At 44.7% G+C, this 21,680-nt stretch overlaps 18 non-coding genes across 18 annotated transcripts; all 18 read right to left on the bottom strand.

The window, feature by feature from the left end:
* Positions 1-1,430: 1,430 nt before the first annotated feature.
* TRNAP-UGG (transfer RNA proline (anticodon UGG)) lies at positions 1,431-1,502 on the bottom strand. The gene has a single exon. It is a non-coding gene; the product is annotated as a tRNA-Pro (tRNA).
* Positions 1,503-3,039: 1,537 nt separating this feature from the next.
* On the bottom strand, positions 3,040-3,111 carry TRNAP-UGG (transfer RNA proline (anticodon UGG)). Its single transcript has one exon. It is a non-coding gene; the product is annotated as a tRNA-Pro (tRNA).
* A 1,537-nt stretch (positions 3,112-4,648) lies between these two features.
* Positions 4,649-4,720, bottom strand: TRNAP-UGG (transfer RNA proline (anticodon UGG)). Its single transcript has one exon. It is a non-coding gene; the product is annotated as a tRNA-Pro (tRNA).
* A 2,182-nt stretch (positions 4,721-6,902) lies between these two features.
* TRNAP-UGG (transfer RNA proline (anticodon UGG)) lies at positions 6,903-6,974 on the bottom strand. The gene has a single exon. It is a non-coding gene; the product is annotated as a tRNA-Pro (tRNA).
* A 2,182-nt stretch (positions 6,975-9,156) lies between these two features.
* Positions 9,157-9,228, bottom strand: TRNAP-UGG (transfer RNA proline (anticodon UGG)). Its single transcript has one exon. It is a non-coding gene; the product is annotated as a tRNA-Pro (tRNA).
* A 2,182-nt stretch (positions 9,229-11,410) lies between these two features.
* On the bottom strand, positions 11,411-11,482 carry TRNAP-UGG (transfer RNA proline (anticodon UGG)). The gene has a single exon. It is a non-coding gene; the product is annotated as a tRNA-Pro (tRNA).
* A 2,985-nt stretch (positions 11,483-14,467) lies between these two features.
* On the bottom strand, positions 14,468-14,539 carry TRNAP-UGG (transfer RNA proline (anticodon UGG)). The gene has a single exon. It is a non-coding gene; the product is annotated as a tRNA-Pro (tRNA).
* Positions 14,540-15,431: 892 nt separating this feature from the next.
* Positions 15,432-15,503, bottom strand: TRNAR-ACG (transfer RNA arginine (anticodon ACG)). Its single transcript has one exon. It is a non-coding gene; the product is annotated as a tRNA-Arg (tRNA).
* A 410-nt stretch (positions 15,504-15,913) lies between these two features.
* On the bottom strand, positions 15,914-15,985 carry TRNAR-ACG (transfer RNA arginine (anticodon ACG)). Its single transcript has one exon. It is a non-coding gene; the product is annotated as a tRNA-Arg (tRNA).
* Positions 15,986-16,557: 572 nt separating this feature from the next.
* TRNAR-ACG (transfer RNA arginine (anticodon ACG)) lies at positions 16,558-16,629 on the bottom strand. Its single transcript has one exon. It is a non-coding gene; the product is annotated as a tRNA-Arg (tRNA).
* Positions 16,630-16,879: 250 nt separating this feature from the next.
* TRNAP-UGG (transfer RNA proline (anticodon UGG)) lies at positions 16,880-16,951 on the bottom strand. The gene has a single exon. It is a non-coding gene; the product is annotated as a tRNA-Pro (tRNA).
* A 571-nt stretch (positions 16,952-17,522) lies between these two features.
* On the bottom strand, positions 17,523-17,594 carry TRNAP-AGG (transfer RNA proline (anticodon AGG)). Its single transcript has one exon. It is a non-coding gene; the product is annotated as a tRNA-Pro (tRNA).
* Positions 17,595-17,683: 89 nt separating this feature from the next.
* On the bottom strand, positions 17,684-17,755 carry TRNAP-AGG (transfer RNA proline (anticodon AGG)). The gene has a single exon. It is a non-coding gene; the product is annotated as a tRNA-Pro (tRNA).
* Positions 17,756-18,327: 572 nt separating this feature from the next.
* TRNAP-CGG (transfer RNA proline (anticodon CGG)) lies at positions 18,328-18,399 on the bottom strand. The gene has a single exon. It is a non-coding gene; the product is annotated as a tRNA-Pro (tRNA).
* Positions 18,400-18,649: 250 nt separating this feature from the next.
* Positions 18,650-18,721, bottom strand: TRNAP-UGG (transfer RNA proline (anticodon UGG)). Its single transcript has one exon. It is a non-coding gene; the product is annotated as a tRNA-Pro (tRNA).
* A 250-nt stretch (positions 18,722-18,971) lies between these two features.
* TRNAR-ACG (transfer RNA arginine (anticodon ACG)) lies at positions 18,972-19,043 on the bottom strand. Its single transcript has one exon. It is a non-coding gene; the product is annotated as a tRNA-Arg (tRNA).
* Positions 19,044-19,615: 572 nt separating this feature from the next.
* On the bottom strand, positions 19,616-19,687 carry TRNAR-ACG (transfer RNA arginine (anticodon ACG)). The gene has a single exon. It is a non-coding gene; the product is annotated as a tRNA-Arg (tRNA).
* A 411-nt stretch (positions 19,688-20,098) lies between these two features.
* Positions 20,099-20,170, bottom strand: TRNAR-ACG (transfer RNA arginine (anticodon ACG)). The gene has a single exon. It is a non-coding gene; the product is annotated as a tRNA-Arg (tRNA).
* Positions 20,171-21,680: the final 1,510 nt, after the last annotated feature.

Here is a 21,680-nt window from a genome sequence, read left to right as displayed (position 1 = left end):
ACTCGGGACCACTCGCACCCTATGCGAGTATCATACCCCTAGACCATCTGACCATGTATGTAACTGAAACATGGTCAACTCATAGACCAACCCTGTAAACAGTTGCATTAAAATAGTCACTAGGTTACTCTATCGAAATGTTGTGTCCGTCCGTGATTTGAACCCGGGACCACTCGCACCCAAAGCGAATATCATACCCCTAGACCAACGGACCATGTATGTTGGTGAAACATGGTCAACTCATAGTCCAATCCTGTAATTAGTTGCATTAAAATAGTCACTACATTACTTCATCGAAAAGTCGGGTCTGTCCGGGATTTGAACCCGGGACCACTCGCACCGTAAGCGAGTATCATAGCCCTAGACCAACGGACCAATTATGTAACTGAAACCTGGTCAACTCATAGTCCAACTCTGTAATCAGTTGCATTTAAATAGTCACTAGATTATTTCTGCAAAAAGTTGGGTACGTCCGGGATTTGAACCCGGGACCACTCGCACCCTATGCAAGTATCATACTCCTAGACCAACGGACCGTGTATGTAACTGAAACATAGTCAACTCATAGTTCAACCCAGTAATCAGTTGTATTTAAAGAGTCACTACATTACTTCATCGAAAAGTCGGGTCCGTCCGGGATTTGAACCCGAAACCACTCGCACCCTAAGCGAGTATCATACCCCTAGAACAACTGACCATATAGGTAACTGAAACATGGTCATTTCATAGTTCAACCCAGTAATCAGTTGCATTTAAATAGTCACTAGATTATTTCTGCAAAAAGTCGGGTCCGTCCGGGATTTGAACCCGGGACCACTCGCACCCTATGCGAGTATCATACCCCTAGACCATCTGACCATGTATGTAACTGAAACATGGTCAACTCATAGACCAACCCTGTAATCAGTTGCATTAAAATAGTCAATAGGTTACTCTATCGAAATGTTGGGTCCGTCCGTGATTTGAACCCGGTACCACTCGCACCCAAAGCGAATATCATACCCCTAGACCAACGGACCATGTATGTTGGTGAAACATGGTCAACTCATAGTCCAATCCTGTAATTAGTTGCATTAAAATAGTCACTACATTACTTCATCGAAAAGTCGGGTCTGTCCGGGATTTGAACCCGGGACCACTCGCACCCTATGCGAGTATCATACCCCTAGACAGACGGACCGTGTATGTTACTGAAACATGGTCAACTCATAGTCCAACCCTGTAATCAGTTGCATTTAAATAGTCACTAGATTATTTCTGCAAAAAGTCGGGTCCGTCCGGGATTTGAACCCGGAACCACTCGCACCCTAAGCGAGTATCATACCCCTAGAACAACTGACCATGTACGTAACTGAAACATGGTCAACTCATAGACCAACCCTGTAATCAGTTGCATTAAAATAGTCACTAGATTACTTTATCGAAAAGTTGGGTCCGTCCGGGATTTGAACCCGGGACCACTCGCACCCAAAGCGAGTATCATACCCCTAGACCAACGGACCATGTATGTAACTCAAACATGGTCACTCATAGTCTAACCCTGTAATCAGTTGCATTTAAATAGTCTCTAGATTATTTCTGCAAAAAGTTGGGTCCGTCCGGGATTTGAACTCGGGACCACTCGCACCCTATGCGAGTATCATACCCCTAGACCATCTGACCATGTATGTAACTGAAACATGGTCAACTCATAGACCAACCCTGTAAACAGTTGCATTAAAATAGTCACTAGGTTACTCTATCGAAATGTTGTGTCCGTCCGTGATTTGAACCCGGGACCACTCGCACCCAAAGCGAATATCATACCCCTAGACCAACGGACCATGTATGTTGGTGAAACATGGTCAACTCATAGTCCAATCCTGTAATTAGTTGCATTAAAATAGTCACTACATTACTTCATCGAAAAGTCGGGTCTGTCCGGGATTTGAACCCGGGACCACTCGCACCGTAAGCGAGTATCATAGCCCTAGACCAACGGACCAATTATGTAACTGAAACCTTTTCAACTCATAGTCCAACTCTGTAATCAGTTGCATTTAAATAGTCACTAGATTATTTCTGCAAAAAGTTGGGTACGTCCGGGATTTGAACCCGGGACCACTCGCACCCTATGCAAGTATCATACTCCTAGACCAACGGACCGTGTATGTAACTGAAACATGGTCAACTCATAGTTCAACCCAGTAATCAGTTGTATTTAAAGAGTCACTACATTACTTCATCGAAAAGTCGGGTCCGTCCGGGATTTGAACCCGAAACCACTCGCACCCTAAGCGAGTATCATACCCCTAGAACAACTGACCATATAGGTAACTGAAACATGGTCATTTCATAGTTCAACCCAGTAATCAGTTGCATTTAAATAGTCACTAGATTATTTCTGCAAAAAGTCGGGTTCGTCCGGGATTTGAACCCGGGACCACTCGCACCCTATGCGAGTATCATACCCCTAGACCATCTGACCATGTATGTAACTGAAACATGGTCAACTCATAGACCAACCCTGTAATCAGTTGCATTAAAATAGTCACTAGGTTACTCTATCGAAATGTTGGGTCCGTCCGTGATTTGAACCCGGTACCACTCGCACCCAAAGCGAATATCATACCCCTAGACCAACGGACCATGTATGTTGGTGAAAAATGGTCAACTCATAGTCCAATCCTGTAATTAGTTGCATTAAAATAGTCACTACATTACTTCATCGAAAAGTCGGGTCTGTCCGGGATTTGAACCCGGGACCACTCGCACCCTATGCGAGTATCATACCCCTAGACAGACGGACCGTGTATGTTACTGAAACATGGTCAACTCATAGTCCAACCCTGTAATCAGTTGCATTTAAATAGTCACTAGATTATTTCTGCAAAAAGTCGGGTCCGTCCGGGATTTGAACCCGGAACCACTCGCACCCTAAGCGAGTATCATACCCCTAGAACAACTGACCATGTACGTAACTGAAACATGGTCAACTCATAGACCAACCCTGTAATCAGTTGCATTAAAATAGTCACTAGATTACTTTATCGAAAAGTTGGGTCCGTCCGGGATTTGAACCCGGGACCACTCGCACCCAAAGCGAGTATCATACCCCTAGACCAACGGACCATGTATGTAACTCAAACATGGTCACTCATAGTCTAACCCTGTAATCAGTTGCATTTAAATAGTCTCTAGATTATTTCTGCAAAAAGTTGGGTCCGTCCGGGATTTGAACTCGGGACCACTCGCACCCTATGCGAGTATCATACCCCTAGACCATCTGACCATGTATGTAACTGAAACATGGTCAACTCATAGACCAACCCTGTAAACAGTTGCATTAAAATAGTCACTAGGTTACTCTATCGAAATGTTGTGTCCGTCCGTGATTTGAACCCGGGACCACTCGCACCCAAAGCGAATATCATACCCCTAGACCAACGGACCATGTATGTTGGTGAAACATGGTCAACTCATAGTCCAATCCTGTAATTAGTTGCATTAAAATAGTCACTACATTACTTCATCGAAAAGTCGGGTCTGTCCGGGATTTGAACCCGGGACCACTCGCACCGTAAGCGAGTATCATAGCCCTAGACCAACGGACCAATTATGTAACTGAAACCTGGTCAACTCATAGTCCAACTCTGTAATCAGTTGCATTTAAATAGTCACTAGATTATTTCTGCAAAAAGTTGGGTACGTCCGGGATTTGAACCCGGGACCACTCGCACCCTATGCAAGTATCATACTCCTAGACCAACGGACCGTGTATGTAACTGAAACATGGTCAACTCATAGTTCAACCCAGTAATCAGTTGTATTTAAAGAGTCACTACATTACTTCATCGAAAAGTCGGGTCCGTCCGGGATTTGAACCCGAGACCACTCGCACCCTAAGCGAGTATCATACCCCTAGAACAACTGACCATATAGGTAACTGAAACATGGTCATTTCATAGTTCAACCCAGTAATCAGTTGCATTTAAATAGTCACTAGATTATTTCTGCAAAAAGTCGGGTCCGTCCGGGATTTGAACCCGGGACCACTCGCACCCTATGCGAGTATCATACCCCTAGACCATCTGACCATGTATGTAACTGAAACATGGTCAACTCATAGACCAACCCTGTAATCAGTTGCATTAAAATAGTCACTAGGTTACTCTATCGAAATGTTGGGTCCGTCCGTGATTTGAACCCGGTACCACTCGCACCCAAAGCGAATATCATACCCCTAGACCAACGGACCATGTATGTTGGTGAAAAATGGTCAACTCATAGTCCAATCCTGTAATTAGTTGCATTAAAATAGTCACTACATTACTTCATCGAAAAGTCGGGTCTGTCCGGGATTTGAACCCGGGACCACTCGCACCCTATGCGAGTATCATACCCCTAGACAGACGGACCGTGTATGTTACTGAAACATGGTCAACTCATAGTCCAACCCTGTAATCAGTTGCATTTAAATAGTCACTAGATTATTTCTGCAAAAAGTCGGGTCCGTCCGGGATTTGAACCCGGAACCACTCGCACCCTAAGCGAGTATCATACCCCTAGAACAACTGACCATGTACGTAACTGAAACATGGTCAACTCATAGACCAACCCTGTAATCAGTTGCATTAAAATAGTCACTAGATTACTTTATCGAAAAGTTGGGTCCGTCCGGGATTTGAACCCGGGACCACTCGCACCCAAAGCGAGTATCATACCCCTAGACCAACGGACCATGTATGTAACTCAAACATGGTCACTCATAGTCTAACCCTGTAATCAGTTGCATTTAAATAGTCTCTAGATTATTTCTGCAAAAAGTTGGGTCCGTCCGGGATTTGAACTCGGGACCACTCGCACCCTATGCGAGTATCATACCCCTAGACCATCTGACCATGTATGTAACTGAAACATGGTCAACTCATAGACCAACCCTGTAAACAGTTGCATTAAAATAGTCACTAGGTTACTCTATCGAAATGTTGTGTCCGTCCGTGATTTGAACCCGGGACCACTCGCACCCAAAGCGAATATCATACCCCTAGACCAACGGACCATGTATGTTGGTGAAACATGGTCAACTCATAGTCCAATCCTGTAATTAGTTGCATTAAAATAGTCACTACATTACTTCATCGAAAAGTCGGGTCTGTCCGGGATTTGAACCCGGGACCACTCGCACCGTAAGCGAGTATCATAGCCCTAGACCAACGGACCAATTATGTAACTGAAACCTGGTCAACTCATAGTCCAACTCTGTAATCAGTTGCATTTAAATAGTCACTAGATTATTTCTGCAAAAAGTTGGGTACGTCCGGGATTTGAACCCGGGACCACTCGCACCCTATGCAAGTATCATACTCCTAGACCAACGGACCGTGTATGTAACTGAAACATGGTCAACTCATAGTTCAACCCAGTAATCAGTTGTATTTAAAGAGTCACTACATTACTTCATCGAAAAGTCGGGTCCGTCCGGGATTTGAACCCGAGACCACTCGCACCCTAAGCGAGTATCATACCCCTAGAACAACTGACCATGTAGGTAACTGAAACATGGTCATTTCATAGTTCAACCCAGTAATCAGTTGCATTTAAATAGTCACTAGATTATTTCTGCAAAAAGTCGGGTCCGTCCGTGATTTGAACCCGGTACCACTGGCACCCAAAGCGAATATCATACCCCTAGACCAACGGACCATGTATGTTGGTGAAACATGGTCAACTCATAGTCCAATCCTGTAATTAGTTGCATTAAAATAGTCACTACATTACTTCATCGAAAAGTCGGGTCTGTCCGGGATTTGAACCCGGGACCACTCGCACCCTATGCGAGTATCATACCCCTAGACAGACGGACCGTGTATGTTACTGAAACATGGTCAACTCATAGTCCAACCCTGTAATCAGTTGCATTTAAATAGTCACTAGATTATTTCTGCAAAAAGTCGGGTCCGTCCGGGATTTGAACCCGGAACCACTCGCACCCTAAGCGAGTATCATACCCCTAGAACAACTGACCATGTACGTAACTGAAACATGGTCAACTCATAGACCAACCCTGTAATCAGTTGCATTAAAATAGTCACTAGGTTACTTTATCGAAATGTTAGGTCCGTCTGTGATTTGAACCCGGGACCACTCGCACCCAACGCGAATATCATACCCCTAGACCAACGGACCATGTATGTTGGTGAAACATGGTCAACTCATAGTCCAATCCTGTAATTAGTTGCATTAAAATAGTCACTACATTACTTCATCGAAAAGTCGGGTCCATCCGGGATTTGAACCCGGGACCACTCGCAACCCTATGCGAGTATCATACCCCTAGACCAACGGACCATGTATGTAACTGACACATGGTCAACTCAAAGTCCAACCCTGTAATCAGTTGCATTAAAATAGTCACTAGGTTACTCTATCGAAATGTTGGGTCCGTCCGTGATTTGAACCCGGGACCACTCGCACCCAAAGCGAATATCATACCCCTAGACCAAAGGACCATGTATGTTGGTGAAACATGGTCAACTCATAGTCCAATCCTGTAATTAGTTGCATTAAAATAGTCACTACATTACTTCATCGAAAAGTCGGGTCTGTCCGGGATTTGAACCCGGGACCACTCGCACCCTATGCGAGTATCATACCCCTAGACAGACGGACCGTGTATGTTACTGAAACATGGTCAACTCATAGTCCAACCCTGTAATCAGTTGCATTTAAATAGTCACTAGATTATTTCTGCAAAAAGTCGGGTCCGTCCGGGATTTGAACCCGGAACCACTCGCACCCTAAGCGAGTATCATACCCCTAGAACAACTGACCATGTACGTAACTGAAACATGGTCAACTCATAGACCAACCCTGTAATCAGTTGCATTAAAATAGTCACTAGATTACTTTATCGAAAAGTTGGGTCCGTCCGGGATTTGAACCCGGGACCACTCGCACCCAAAGCGAGTATCATACCCCTAGACCAACGGACCATGTATGTAACTCAAACATGGTCACTCATAGTCTAACCCTGTAATCAGTTGCATTTAAATAGTCTCTAGATTATTTCTGCAAAAAGTTGGGTCCGTCCGGGATTTGAACTCGGGACCACTCGCACCCTATGCGAGTATCATACCCCTAGACCATCTGACCATGTATGTAACTGAAACATGGTCAACTCATAGACCAACCCTGTAAACAGTTGCATTAAAATAGTCACTAGGTTACTCTATCGAAATGTTGTGTCCGTCCGTGATTTGAACCCGGGACCACTCGCACCCAAAGCGAATATCATACCCCTAGACCAACGGACCATGTATGTTGGTGAAACATGGTCAACTCATAGTCCAATCCTGTAATTAGTTGCATTAAAATAGTCACTACATTACTTCATCGAAAAGTCGGGTCTGTCCGGGATTTGAACCCGGGACCACTCGCACCGTAAGCGAGTATCATAGCCCTAGACCAACGGACCAATTATGTAACTGAAACCTGGTCAACTCATAGTCCAACTCTGTAATCAGTTGCATTTAAATAGTCACTAGATTATTTCTGCAAAAAGTTGGGTACGTCCGGGATTTGAACCCGGGACCACTCGCACCCTATGCAAGTATCATACTCCTAGACCAACGGACCGTGTATGTAACTGAAACATGGTCAACTCATAGTTCAACCCAGTAATCAGTTGTATTTAAAGAGTCACTACATTACTTCATCGAAAAGTCGGGTCCGTCCGGGATTTGAACCCGAGACCACTCGCACCCTAAGCGAGTATCATACCCCTAGAACAACTGACCATGTAGGTAACTGAAACATGGTCATTTCATAGTTCAACCCAGTAATCAGTTGCATTTAAATAGTCACTAGATTATTTCTGCAAAAAGTCGGGTCCGTCCGTGATTTGAACCCGGTACCACTCGCACCCAAAGCGAATATCATACCCCTAGACCAACGGACCATGTATGTTGGTGAAACATGGTCAACTCATAGTCCAATCCTGTAATTAGTTGCATTAAAATAGTCACTACATTACTTCATCGAAAAGTCGGGTCTGTCCGGGATTTGAACCCGGGACCACTCGCACCCTATGCGAGTATCATACCCCTAGACAGACGGACCGTGTATGTTACTGAAACATGGTCAACTCATAGTCCAACCCTGTAATCAGTTGCATTTAAATAGTCACTAGATTATTTCTGCAAAAAGTCGGGTCCGTCCGGGATTTGAACCCGGAACCACTCGCACCCTAAGCGAGTATCATACCCCTAGAACAACTGACCATGTACGTAACTGAAACATGGTCAACTCATAGACCAACCCTGTAATCAGTTGCATTAAAATAGTCACTAGGTTACTTTATCGAAATGTTAGGTCCGTCTGTGATTTGAACCCGGGACCACTCGCACCCAACGCGAATATCATACCCCTAGACCAACGGACCATGTATGTTGGTGAAACATGGTCAACTCATAGTCCAATCCTGTAATTAGTTGCATTAAAATAGTCACTACATTACTTCATCGAAAAGTCGGGTCCATCCGGGATTTGAACCCGGGACCACTCGCAACCCTATGCGAGTATCATACCCCTAGACCAACGGACCATGTATGTAACTGACACATGGTCAACTCAAAGTCCAACCCTGTAATCAGTTGCATTAAAATAGTCACTAGGTTACTCTATCGAAATGTTGGGTCCGTCCGTGATTTGAACCCGGGACCACTCGCACCCAAAGCGAATATCATACCCCTAGACCAAAGGACCATGTATGTTGGTGAAACATGGTCAACTCATAGTCCAATCCTGTAATTAGTTGCATTAAAATAGTCACTACATTACTTCATCGAAAAGTCGGGTCTGTCCGGGATTTGAACCCGGGACCACTCGCACCCTATGCGAGTATCATACCCCTAGACAGACGGACCGTGTATGTTACTGAAACATGGTCAACTCATAGTCCAACCCTGTAATCAGTTGCATTTAAATAGTCACTAGATTATTTCTGCAAAAAGTCGGGTCCGTCCGGGATTTGAACCCGGAACCACTCGCACCCTAAGCGAGTATCATACCCCTAGAACAACTGACCATGTACGTAACTGAAACATGGTCAACTCATAGACCAACCCTGTAATCAGTTGCATTAAAATAGTCACTAGATTACTTTATCGAAAAGTTGGGTCCGTCCGGGATTTGAACCCGGGACCACTCGCACCCAAAGCGAGTATCATACCCCTAGACCAACGGACCATGTATGTAACTCAAACATGGTCACTCATAGTCTAACCCTGTAATCAGTTGCATTTAAATAGTCTCTAGATTATTTCTGCAAAAAGTTGGGTCCGTCCGGGATTTGAACTCGGGACCACTCGCACCCTATGCGAGTATCATACCCCTAGACCATCTGACCATGTATGTAACTGAAACATGGTCAACTCATAGACCAACCCTGTAAACAGTTGCATTAAAATAGTCACTAGGTTACTCTATCGAAATGTTGTGTCCGTCCGTGATTTGAACCCGGGACCACTCGCACCCAAAGCGAATATCATACCCCTAGACCAACGGACCATGTATGTTGGTGAAACATGGTCAACTCATAGTCCAATCCTGTAATTAGTTGCATTAAAATAGTCACTACATTACTACATCGAAAAGTCGGGTCTGTCCGGGATTTGAACCCGGGACCACTCGCACCGTAAGCGAGTATCATAGCCCTAGACCAACGGACCAATTATGTAACTGAAACCTGGTCAACTCATAGTCCAACTCTGTAATCAGTTGCATTTAAATAGTCACTAGATTATTTCTGCAAAAAGTTGGGTACGTCCGGGATTTGAACCCGGGACCACTCGCACCCTATGCAAGTATCATACTCCTAGACCAACGGACCGTGTATGTAACTGAAACATGGTCAACTCATAGTTCAACCCAGTAATCAGTTGTATTTAAAGAGTCACTACATTACTTCATCGAAAAGTCGGGTCCGTCCGGGATTTGAACCCGAGACCACTCGCACCCTAAGCGAGTATCATACCCCTAGAACAACTGACCATGTAGGTAACTGAAACATGGTCATTTCATAGTTCAACCCAGTAATCAGTTGCATTTAAATAGTCACTAGATTATTTCTGCAAAAAGTCGGGTCCGTCCGTGATTTGAACCCGGTACCACTCGCACCCAAAGCGAATATCATACCCCTAGACCAACGGACCATGTATGTTGGTGAAACATGGTCAACTCATAGTCCAATCCTGTAATTAGTTGCATTAAAATAGTCACTACATTACTTCATCGAAAAGTCGGGTCTGTCCGGGATTTGAACCCGGGACCACTCGCACCCTATGCGAGTATCATACCCCTAGACAGACGGACCGTGTATGTTACTGAAACATGGTCAACTCATAGTCCAACCCTGTAATCAGTTGCATTTAAATAGTCACTAGATTATTTCTGCAAAAAGTCGGGTCCGTCCGGGATTTGAACCCGGAACCACTCGCACCCTAAGCGAGTATCATACCCCTAGAACAACTGACCATGTACGTAACTGAAACATGGTCAACTCATAGACCAACCCTGTAATCAGTTGCATTAAAATAGTCACTAGGTTACTTTATCGAAATGTTAGGTCCGTCTGTGATTTGAACCCGGGACCACTCGCACCCAACGCGAATATCATACCCCTAGACCAACGGACCATGTATGTTGGTGAAACATGGTCAACTCATAGTCCAATCCTGTAATTAGTTGCATTAAAATAGTCACTACATTACTTCATCGAAAAGTCGGGTCCATCCGGGATTTGAACCCGGGACCACTCGCAACCCTATGCGAGTATCATACCCCTAGACCAACGGACCATGTATGTAACTGACACATGGTCAACTCAAAGTCCAACCCTGTAATCAGTTGCATTAAAATAGTCACTAGGTTACTCTATCGAAATGTTGGGTCCGTCCGTGATTTGAACCCGGGACCACTCGCACCCAAAGCGAATATCATACCCCTAGACCAAAGGACCATGTATGTTGGTGAAACATGGTCAACTCATAGTCCAATCCTGTAATTAGTTGCATTAAAATAGTCACTACATTACTTCATCGAAAAGTCGGGTCTGTCCGGGATTTGAACCCGGGACCACTCGCACCCTATGCGAGTATCATACCCCTAGACAGACGGACCGTGTATGTTACCGAAACATGGTCAACTCATAGTCCAACCCTGTAATCAGTTGCATTTAAATAGTCACTAGATTATTTCTGCAAAAAGTCGGGTCCGTCCGGGATTTGAACCCGGAACCACTCGCACCCTAAGCGAGTATCATACCCCTAGAACAACTGACCATGTACGTAACTGAAACATGGTCAACTCATAGACCAACCCTGTAATCAGTTGCATTAAAATAGTCACTAGATTACTTTATCGAAAAGTTGGGTCCGTCCGGGATTTGAACCCGGGACCACTCGCACCCAAAGCGAGTATCATACCCCTAGACCAACGGACCATGTATGTAACTCAAACATGGTCACTCATAGTCTAACCCTGTAATCAGTTGCATTTAAATAGTCTCTAGATTATTTCTGCAAAAAGTTGGGTCCGTCCGGGATTTGAACTCGGGACCACTCGCACCCTATGCGAGTATCATACCCCTAGACCATCTGACCATGTATGTAACTGAAACATGGTCAACTCATAGACCAACCCTGTAAACAGTTGCATTAAAATAGTCACTAGGTTACTCTATCGAAATGTTGTGTCCGTCCGTGATTTGAACCCGGGACCACTCGCACCCAAAGCGAATATCATACCCCTAGACCAACGGACCATGTATGTTGGTGAAACATGGTCAACTCATAGTCCAATCCTGTAATTAGTTGCATTAAAATAGTCACTACATTACTTCATCGAAAAGTCGGGTCTGTCCGGGATTTGAACCCGGGACCACTCGCACCGTAAGCGAGTATCATAGCCCTAGACCAACGGACCAATTATGTAACTGAAACCTGGTCAACTCATAGTCCAACTCTGTAATCAGTTGCATTTAAATAGTCACTAGATTATTTCTGCAAAAAGTTGGGTACGTCCGGGATTTGAACCCGGGACCACTCGCACCCTATGCAAGTATCATACTCCTAGACCAACGGACCGTGTATGTAACTGAAACATGGTCAACTCATAGTTCAACCCAGTAATCAGTTGTATTTAAAGAGTCACTACATTACTTCATCGAAAAGTCGGGTCCGTCCGGGATTTGAACCCGAAACCACTCGCACCCTAAGCGAGTATCATACCCCTAGAACAACTGACCATATAGGTAACTGAAACATGGTCATTTCATAGTTCAACCCAGTAATCAGTTGCATTTAAATAGTCACTAGATTATTTCTGCAAAAAGTCGGGTCCGTCCGGGATTTGAACCCGGGACCACTCGCACCCTATGCGAGTATCATACCCCTAGACCATCTGACCATGTATGTAACTGAAACATGGTCAACTCATAGACCAACCCTGTAATCAGTTGCATTAAAATAGTCACTAGGTTACTCTATCGAAATGTTGGGTTCGTCCGTGATTTGAACCCGGTACCACTCGCACCCAAAGCGAATATCATACCCCTAGACCAACGGACCATGTATGTTGGTGAAACATGGTCAACTCATAGTCCAATCCTGTAATTAGTTGCATTAAAATAGTCACTATATTACTTCATCGAAAAGTCGGGTCTGTCCGGGATTTGAACCCGGGACCACTCGCACCCTATGCGAGTATCATACCCCTAGACAGACGGACCGTGTATGTTACTGAAACATGGTCAACTCATAGTCCAACCCTGTAATCAGTTGCATTTAAATAGTCACTAGATTATTTCTGCAAAAAGTCGGGTCCGTCCGGGATTTGAACCCGGAACCACTCGCACCCTAAGCGAGTATCATACCCCTAGAACAACTGACCATGTACGTAACTGAAACATGGTCAACTCATAGACCAACCCTGTAATCAGTTGCATTAAAATAGTCACTAGATTACTTTATCGAAAAGTTGGGTCCGTCCGGGATTTGAACCCGGGACCACTCTTACCCAAAGCGAGTATCATACCCCTAGACCAACGGACCATGTATGTAACTCAAACATGGTCACTCATAGTCTAACCCTGTAATCAGTTGCATTTAAATAGTCTCTAGATTATTTCTGCAAAAAGTTGGGTCCGTCCGGGATTTGAACTCGGGACCACTCGCACCCTATGCGAGTATCATACCCCTAGACCATCTGACCATGTATGTAACTGAAACATGGTCAACTCATAGACCAACCCTGTAAACAGTTGCATTAAAATAGTCACTAGGTTACTCTATCGAAATGTTGTGTCCGTCCGTGATTTGAACCCGGGACCACTCGCACCCAAAGCGAATATCATACCCCTAGACCAACGGACCATGTATGTTGGTGAAACATGGTCAACTCATAGTCCAATCCTGTAATTAGTTGCATTAAAATAGTCACTACATTACTTCATCGAAAAGTCGGGTCTGTCCGGGATTTGAACCCGGGACCACTCGCACCGTAAGCGAGTATCATAGCCCTAGACAGACGGACCAATTATGTAACTGAAACCTGGTCAACTCATAGTCCAACTCTGTAATCAGTTGCATTTAAATAGTCACTAGATTATTTCTGCAAAAAGTTGGGTACGTCCGGGATTTGAACCCGGGACCACTCGCACCCTATGCAAGTATCATACTCCTAGACCAACGGACCGTGTATGTAACTGAAACATGGTCAACTCATAGTTCAACCCAGTAATCAGTTGTATTTAAAGAGTCACTACATTACTTCATCGAAAAGTCGGGTCCGTCCGGGATTTGAACCCGAGACCACTCGCACCCTAAGCGAGTATCATACCCCTAGAACAACTGACCATGTAGGTAACTGAAACATGGTCATTTCATAGTTCAACCCAGTAATCAGTTGCATTTAAATAGTCACTAGATTATTTCTGCAAAAAGTCGGGTCCGTCCGTGATTTGAACCCGGTACCACTCGCACCCAAAGCGAATATCATACCCCTAGACCAACGGACCATGTATGTTGGTGAAACATGGTCAACTCATAGTCCAATCCTGTAATTAGTTGCATTAAAATAGTCACTACATTACTTCATCGAAAAGTCGGGTCTGTCCGGGATTTGAACCCGGGACCACTCGCACCCTATGCGAGTATCATACCCCTAGACAGACGGACCGTGTATGTTACTGAAACATGGTCAACTCATAGTCCAACCCTGTAATCAGTTGCATTTAAATAGTCACTAGATTATTTCTGCAAAAAGTCGGGTCAATCCGGGATTTGAACCCGGAACCACTCGCACCCTAAGCGAGTATCATACCCCTAGAACAACTGACCATGTACGTAACTGAAACATGGTCAACTCATAGACCAACCCTGTAATCAGTTGCATTAAAATAGTCACTAGATTACTTTATCGAAAAGTTGGGTCCGTCCGGGATTTGAACCCGGGACCACTCGCACCCAAAGCGAGTATCATACCCCTAGACCAACGGACCATGTATGTAACTCAAACATGGTCACTCATAGTCTAACCCTGTAATCAGTTGCATTTAAATAGTCTCTAGATTATTTCTGCAAAAAGTTGGGTCCGTCCGGGATTTGAACTCGGGACCACTCGCACCCTATGCGAGTATCATACCCCTAGACCATCTGACCATGTATGTAACTGAAACATGGTCAACTCATAGACCAACCCTGTAAACAGTTGCATTAAAATAGTCACTAGGTTACTCTATCGAAATGTTGTGTCCGTCCGTGATTTGAACCCGGGACCACTCGCACCCAAAGCGAATATCATACCCCTAGACCAACGGACCATGTATGTTGGTGAAACATGGTCAACTCATAGTCCAATCCTGTAATTAGTTGCATTAAAATAGTCACTACATTACTTCATCGAAAAGTCGGGTCTGTCCGGGATTTGAACCCGGGACCACTCGCACCGTAAGCGAGTATCATAGCCCTAGACCAACGGACCAATTATGTAACTGAAACCTGGTCAACTCATAGTCCAACTCTGTAATCAGTTGCATTTAAATAGTCACTAGATTATTTCTGCAAAAAGTTGGGTACGTCCGGGATTTGAACCCGGGACCACTCGCACCCTATGCAAGTATCATACTCCTAGACCAACGGACCGTGTATGTAACTCAAACATGGTCACTCATAGTCTAACCCTGTAATCAGTTGCATTTAAATAGTCACTAGATTATTTCTGCAAAAAGTCGGGTCCGACCGGGATTTGAACCCGGGACCACTCGCACCCTATGCGAGCATCATACTCCTAGACCAACGGACCGTGTATGTAACTGAATCATGGTCAACTCATAGTTCAACCCAGTAATCAGTTTTATTTAAAGAGTCACTACATTACTTCATCGAAAAGTCGGGTCCGTCCGGGATTTGAACCCGGGACCACTCGCACCGTAAGCGAGTATCATAGCCCTAGACCAACGGACCAATTATGTAACTGAAACCTGGTCAACTCATAGTCCAACTCTGTAATCAGTTGCATTTAAATAGTCACTAGATTATTTCTGCAAAAAGTTGGGTACGTCCGGGATTTGAACCCGGGACCACTCGCACCCTATGCAAGTATCATACTCCTAGACCAACGGACCGTGTATGTAACTCAAACATGGTCACTCATAGTCTAACCCTGTAATCAGTTGCATTTAAATAGTCACTAGATTATTTCTGCAAAAAGTCGGGTCCGTCCGGGATTTGAACCCGGGACCACTCGCACCCTATGCGAGCATCATACTCCTAGACCAACGGACCGTGTATGTAACTGAATCATGGTCAACTCATAGTTCAACCCAGTAATCAGTTTTATTTAAAGAGTCACTACATTACTTCATCGAAAAGTCGGGTCCGTCCGGGATTTGAACCCGGGACCACTCGCACCGTAAGCGAGTATCATAGCCCTAGACCAACGGACCAATTATGTAACTGAAACCTGGTCAACTCATAGTCCAACTCTGTAATCAGTTGCATTTAAATAGTCACTAGATTATTTCTGCAAAAAGTTGGGTACGTCCGGGATTTGAACCCGGGACCACTCGCACCCTATGCAAGTATCATACTCCTAGACCAACGGACCGTGTATGTAACTGAAACATGGTCAACTCATAGTTCAACCCAGTAATCAGTTGTATTTAAAGAGTCACTACATTACTTCATCGAAAAGTCGGGTCCGTCCGGGATTTGAACCCGAGACCACTCGCACCCTAAGCGAGTATCATACCCCTAGAACAACTGACCATGTAGGTAACTGAAACATGGTCATTTCATAGTTCAACCCAGTAATCAGTTGCATTTAAATAGTCACTAGATTATTTCTGCAAAAAGTCGGGTCAATCCGGGATTTGAACCCGGGACCACTCGCACCCTATGCGAGTATCATACCCCTAGACCAACGGACCGTGTATGTAACTGAAACATGGTCAACTCATAGTTCAACCCAGTAATCAGTTGTATTTAAAGAGTCACTACATTACTTCATCGAAAAGTCGGGTCCGTCCGGGTTTTGAACCCGGGACCACTCGTACCGTAAGCGAGTATCATACCCCTAGACCAACGGACCAGGTACGTAACTGAAACATGGTCAACTCATAGTCCAACCCTGTAATCAGTTGCATTTAAATAGTCACTAGATTATTTCTGCAAAAAGTCGGGTCCATCCGGGATTTGAACCCGGAACCACTCGCACCCTAAGCGAGTATCATACCCCTAGAACAACTGACCATGTACGTAACTGAAACATGGTCAACTCATAGACCAACCCTGTAATCAGTTGCATTAAAATAGTCACTAGATTACTTTATCGAAAAGTTGGGTCCGTCCGGGATTTGAACCCGGGACCACTCGCACCCAAAGCGAGTATCATACCCCTAGACCAACGGACCATGTATGTAACTCAAACATGGTCACTCATAGTCCAACCCTGTAATCAGTTGCATTTAAATAGTCTCTAGATTATTTCTGCAAAAAGTTGGGTCCGTCCGGGATTTGAACTCGGGACCACTCGCACCCTATGCGAGTATCATACCCCTAGACCATCTGACCATGTATGTAACTGAAACATGGTCAACTCATAGACCAACCCTGTAATCAGTTGCATTAAAATAGTCACTAGGTTACTCTATCGAAATGTTGGGTCCGTCCGTGATTTGAACCCGGGACCACTCGCACCCAAAGCGAATATCATACCCCTAGACCAACGGACCATGTATGTTGGTGAAAAATGGTCAACTCATAGTCCAATCCTGTAATTAGTTGCATTAAAATAGTCACTACAATACTTCATGGAAAAGTCGGCTCTTTCCGGGATTTGAACCCGGGACCACTCGCACCCTATGCGAGTATCATACCCCTAGACAGACGGACCGTGTATGTTACTGAAACATGGTCAACTCATAGTCCAACCCTGTAATCAGTTGCATTTAAATAGTCACTAGATTATTTCTGCAAAAAGTCGGGTCCGTCCGGGATTTGAACCCGGGACCACTCGCACCCTAAGCGAGTATCATACCCCGAGATCAACGGACCATGCGTGTAACTGAAACATGGTCAACTCATAGTCCAACCCTGTAATCAGTTGCATTAAAATTGTCACAACCTTACTTTATCGAAAAGTTGGGTCCGTCCGGGATTTGAACCCGGGACCACTCGCACCCTAAGCGAGTATCATACCCCTTGACCAACGGACTATGAATACAACTGAAACATGGTCAACTCATAGTCCAACCCTGTAATCAGTTGCATTTAAAAAGTCACTTGACTAATTCTGCAGAAAGTTGGGTCCATCCGGGATTTGAACCCGGGACCACTCGCACCCTAAGCGAGTATCATACCCCTAGAACAACTGACCATGTAGGTAACTGAAACATGGTCAACTCATAGCTCAACCCAGTAATCAGTTGCATTTAAATAGTCTCTAAATTATTTCTGCAAAAAGTTGGGTCCGTCCGGGATTTGAACTCGGGACCACTCGCACCCTCAGCGAGTATCATACCCCTAGACCAACGGACCATGTATGTAGGTGAAACATGTTTAACTCATAGTCCAATCCTGTAATTAGTTGCATTAAAATAGTCACTACATTACTTCATCGAAAAGTCGCGTCCGTCCGGGATTTGAACCAGGGACCACTCGCACCCTATGCGAGTATCATACCCCTAGACCAACGGACCGTGTATGTAACTGAAACATGGTCAACTTATAGTTCAACCCAGTAATCAGTTGTATTTAAATAGTCACTAGATTATTTCTGCAAAAAGTCGGGTCCGTCCGGGATTTGAACCCGGAACCACTCGCACCCGAAGCGAGTATCATACCCCTAGACCAACGGACCTTGAATGTACCTTAAACATGGTCAACTCATAGTTAAACCCAGTAATCAGTTGTATTTAAAGAGTCACTACACTACTTCATCGAAAAGTCAGGTCCGTCCAGGATTTGAGCCCGGGAACACTCGCACCGTAAGTGGGTATCATACCCCTAGACCAACGGACCAAGTATGTAATTGAAACATGGTCAACTCATAGTTCAACCCAGTAATCAGTTGTATTTAAAGAGTCACTACATTACTTCATCGAAAAGTCGGGTCCGTTCGGGATTTGAACCCGAGACCACTCGCACCCAAAGCGAGTATCATACCCCTAGACCAACGGACCATGTTTGTAACTGACACATGGTCAACTCATAGTCAAACCCTGTAATCAGTTGCATTTAAATAGTCACTAGATTATTTCTGCAAAAAGTCGGGTCCGTCCGGGATTTGAACCCGGGACCACTCGCACCCTATGCGAGCATCATACTCCTAGACCAACGGACCGTGTATGTAACTGAAACATGGTCAACTCATAGTTCAACCCAGTTATCAGTTTTATTTAAAGAGTCACTACATTACTTCATCGAAAAGTCGGGTCCGTCCGGGATTTGAACCCAGGACCACTCGCACCGTAAGCGAGTATCATACCCCTAGACCAACGGACCAATTATGTAACTGAAACCTGGTCAACTCATAGTCCAACCCTGTAATCAGTTGCATTTAAATAGTCACTAGATTATTTCTGCAAAAAGTTGGGTACGTCCGGGATTTGAACCCGGGACCACTCGCACCCTATGCAAGTATCATACTCCTAGACCAACGGACCGTGTATGTAACTGAAACATGGTCAACTCACAGTTCAACCCAGTAATCAGTTGTATTTAAAGAGTCACTACATTACTTCATCGAAAAGTCGGGTCCGTCCGGGATTTGAACCCGAGACCACTGGCACCCTAAGCGAGTATCATACCCCTAGAACAACTGACCATGTATGTAACTGAAACATGGTCATTTCATAGTTCAACCCAGTAATCAGTTGCATTTAAATAGTCACTATATTATTTCTGCAAAAAGTCGGGTCCATCCGAGATTTGAACCCGGGACCACTCGCACCCTATGCGAGTATCATACCCCTAGACCAACGGACCGTGTATGTAACTGAAACATGGTCAACTCATGGTTCAACCCAGAAATCAGTTGTATTTAAAGAGTCACTACATTACTTCATCGAAAAGTCGGGTCCGTCCGGGTTTTGAACCCGGGACCACTCGTACCGTAAGCGAGTATCATACCCCTAGACCAACGGACCATGTATTTAACTGACACATGGTCAACTCATAGTCCAACCCTGTAATCAGTTGCATTTAAATAGTCACTAGATTATTTCTGCAAAAAGTCGGGTCCGACCGGGATTTGAACCCGGAACCACTCGCACCCTAAGCGAGTATCATACCCCTAGAACAACTGACCATGTACGTAACTGAAACATGGTCAACTCATAGACCAACCCTGTAATCAGTTGCATTAAAATAGTCACAAGATTACTTTATCGAAAAGTCGGGTCTGTCCGGGATTTGAACCCGGAACCACTCGCACCCTAAGCGAGTATCATACCCCTAGAACAACTGACCATGTACGTAACTGAAACATGGTCAACTCATAGTCCAACCCTGTAATCAGTTGCATTAAAATAGTCACAAGATTACTTTATCGAAAAGTCGGATCCGTCCGGGATTTGAACCCGGGACCACTCGCACCGTAAGCGAGTATCATACCCCTAGACCAACGGACCAGGTACGTAACTGAAACATGGTCAACTCATAGTCCAACCCTGTAATCAGTTGCATTTAAATAGTCACTAGATTATTTCTGCAAAAAGTCGGGTCCGTCCGGGATTTGAACCCGGGACCACTCGCACCGTAAGCGAGTATCATACCCCTAGAACAACTGACCATGTATGTAACTGAAACATGGTCAACTCATAGACCAACCCTGTAATCAGTTGCATTCAAATAGTCACTAGATTACTTTATCAAAAAGTTGGGTCCGTCCGGGATTTGAACCCGGGACCACTCGCACCCTATGCGAGTATCATACCCCTAGACGAACGGACCGTGTATGTAACTGAAACATGGTCAACTCATAGTTCAACCCAGTAATCAGTTGAATTTAAAGAGTCACTACATTACTTCATTGAAAAGTCGGGTCCGTCCGGGATTTGAACCCGGGACCACTCGCACCGTAAGCGAGTATCATACCCGTAGACCAGCGGACCATGTATGCAAATGAAACATGGTCAAATCATAGACCAACCCTGTAATCCTTTGCATTAAAATAGTCACTAGATTACTTTATCGAAAAGTTGGGTCCGTTCGGGATTTGAACCCGGGACCACTCGCACCCTAAGCGAGAATCATACCCCTAGACCAAAAGACCATGTCTGTATCAGAGACATGCTCAACTCATAGCCCTACCCTGTATATAGTTGCATTTAAATAGTCACTAAATTGCTTCTGCAAAAATTCGGGTCCGTGCGGGATTTGAACCCGGGACCACTCGCACCGTAAGCGAGTATCATACCCCGTTGACCAACGGACTATGAATGAAACTGAAACATGGTCAACTCATAGTCCAACCCTGTAATCAGTAGCATTTAAAGAGTCACTAGATTATTTCTGCAAAAAGTTGGGACCGTCCGAAATTTGATCCCGGGACCACTCGCACCCTAAGCGAGTATCATACCCCTAGACCAACGGACCATGTATGTAACGGAAACATGGTCAACTCATAGTTTAACCCTGTAATCAGTTGCATTAAAATAGTCACTACACTACTTTATCGAAAAGTTGGGTCCATCCAGAATTTGAACCCGGGACCACTCGCACCCAAAGCGAGAAACATACCCCTAGATCAACGGACCATGTATGTAATTGAAACATGGTCAACTCATAGTCCAACCCTGTAATCAGTTGCATTAAAATTGTCACAACCTTACTTTATCGAAAAGTTTGGTCCGTCCAGGATTTGAACCCGGGACCACTCGCACCCTAAGCGAGTATCATACCCCTTGACCAACGGACTATGAATGCAACTGAAACATGGTCAACTCATAGTCCAACCCTGTAATCAATTGCATTTAAATAGTCTCTAGATTATTTCTGCAAAAAGTTGGGTCCGTCCGGGATTTGAACTCGGGACCACTCGCACCCTAAGCGTGTATCATACCCCTAGACCAACTGACCATGTATGTAACTGAAACATGGTCAACTCATAGACCAACCCTGTAATAAGTTGCATTAAAA

The sequence above is a fragment of the Phalangium opilio genome, unplaced genomic scaffold (genome assembly GCF_054372755.1).
Source record: "Phalangium opilio isolate 3A_F unplaced genomic scaffold, DU_Popi_V2 ptg000032l_1, whole genome shotgun sequence".
NCBI classification, from domain to species: Eukaryota; Metazoa; Arthropoda; class Arachnida; order Opiliones; family Phalangiidae; genus Phalangium; species Phalangium opilio.
Note: the sequence above shows the minus strand (reverse complement) of the source record. Positions and strands in the feature narration are given on the sequence as shown.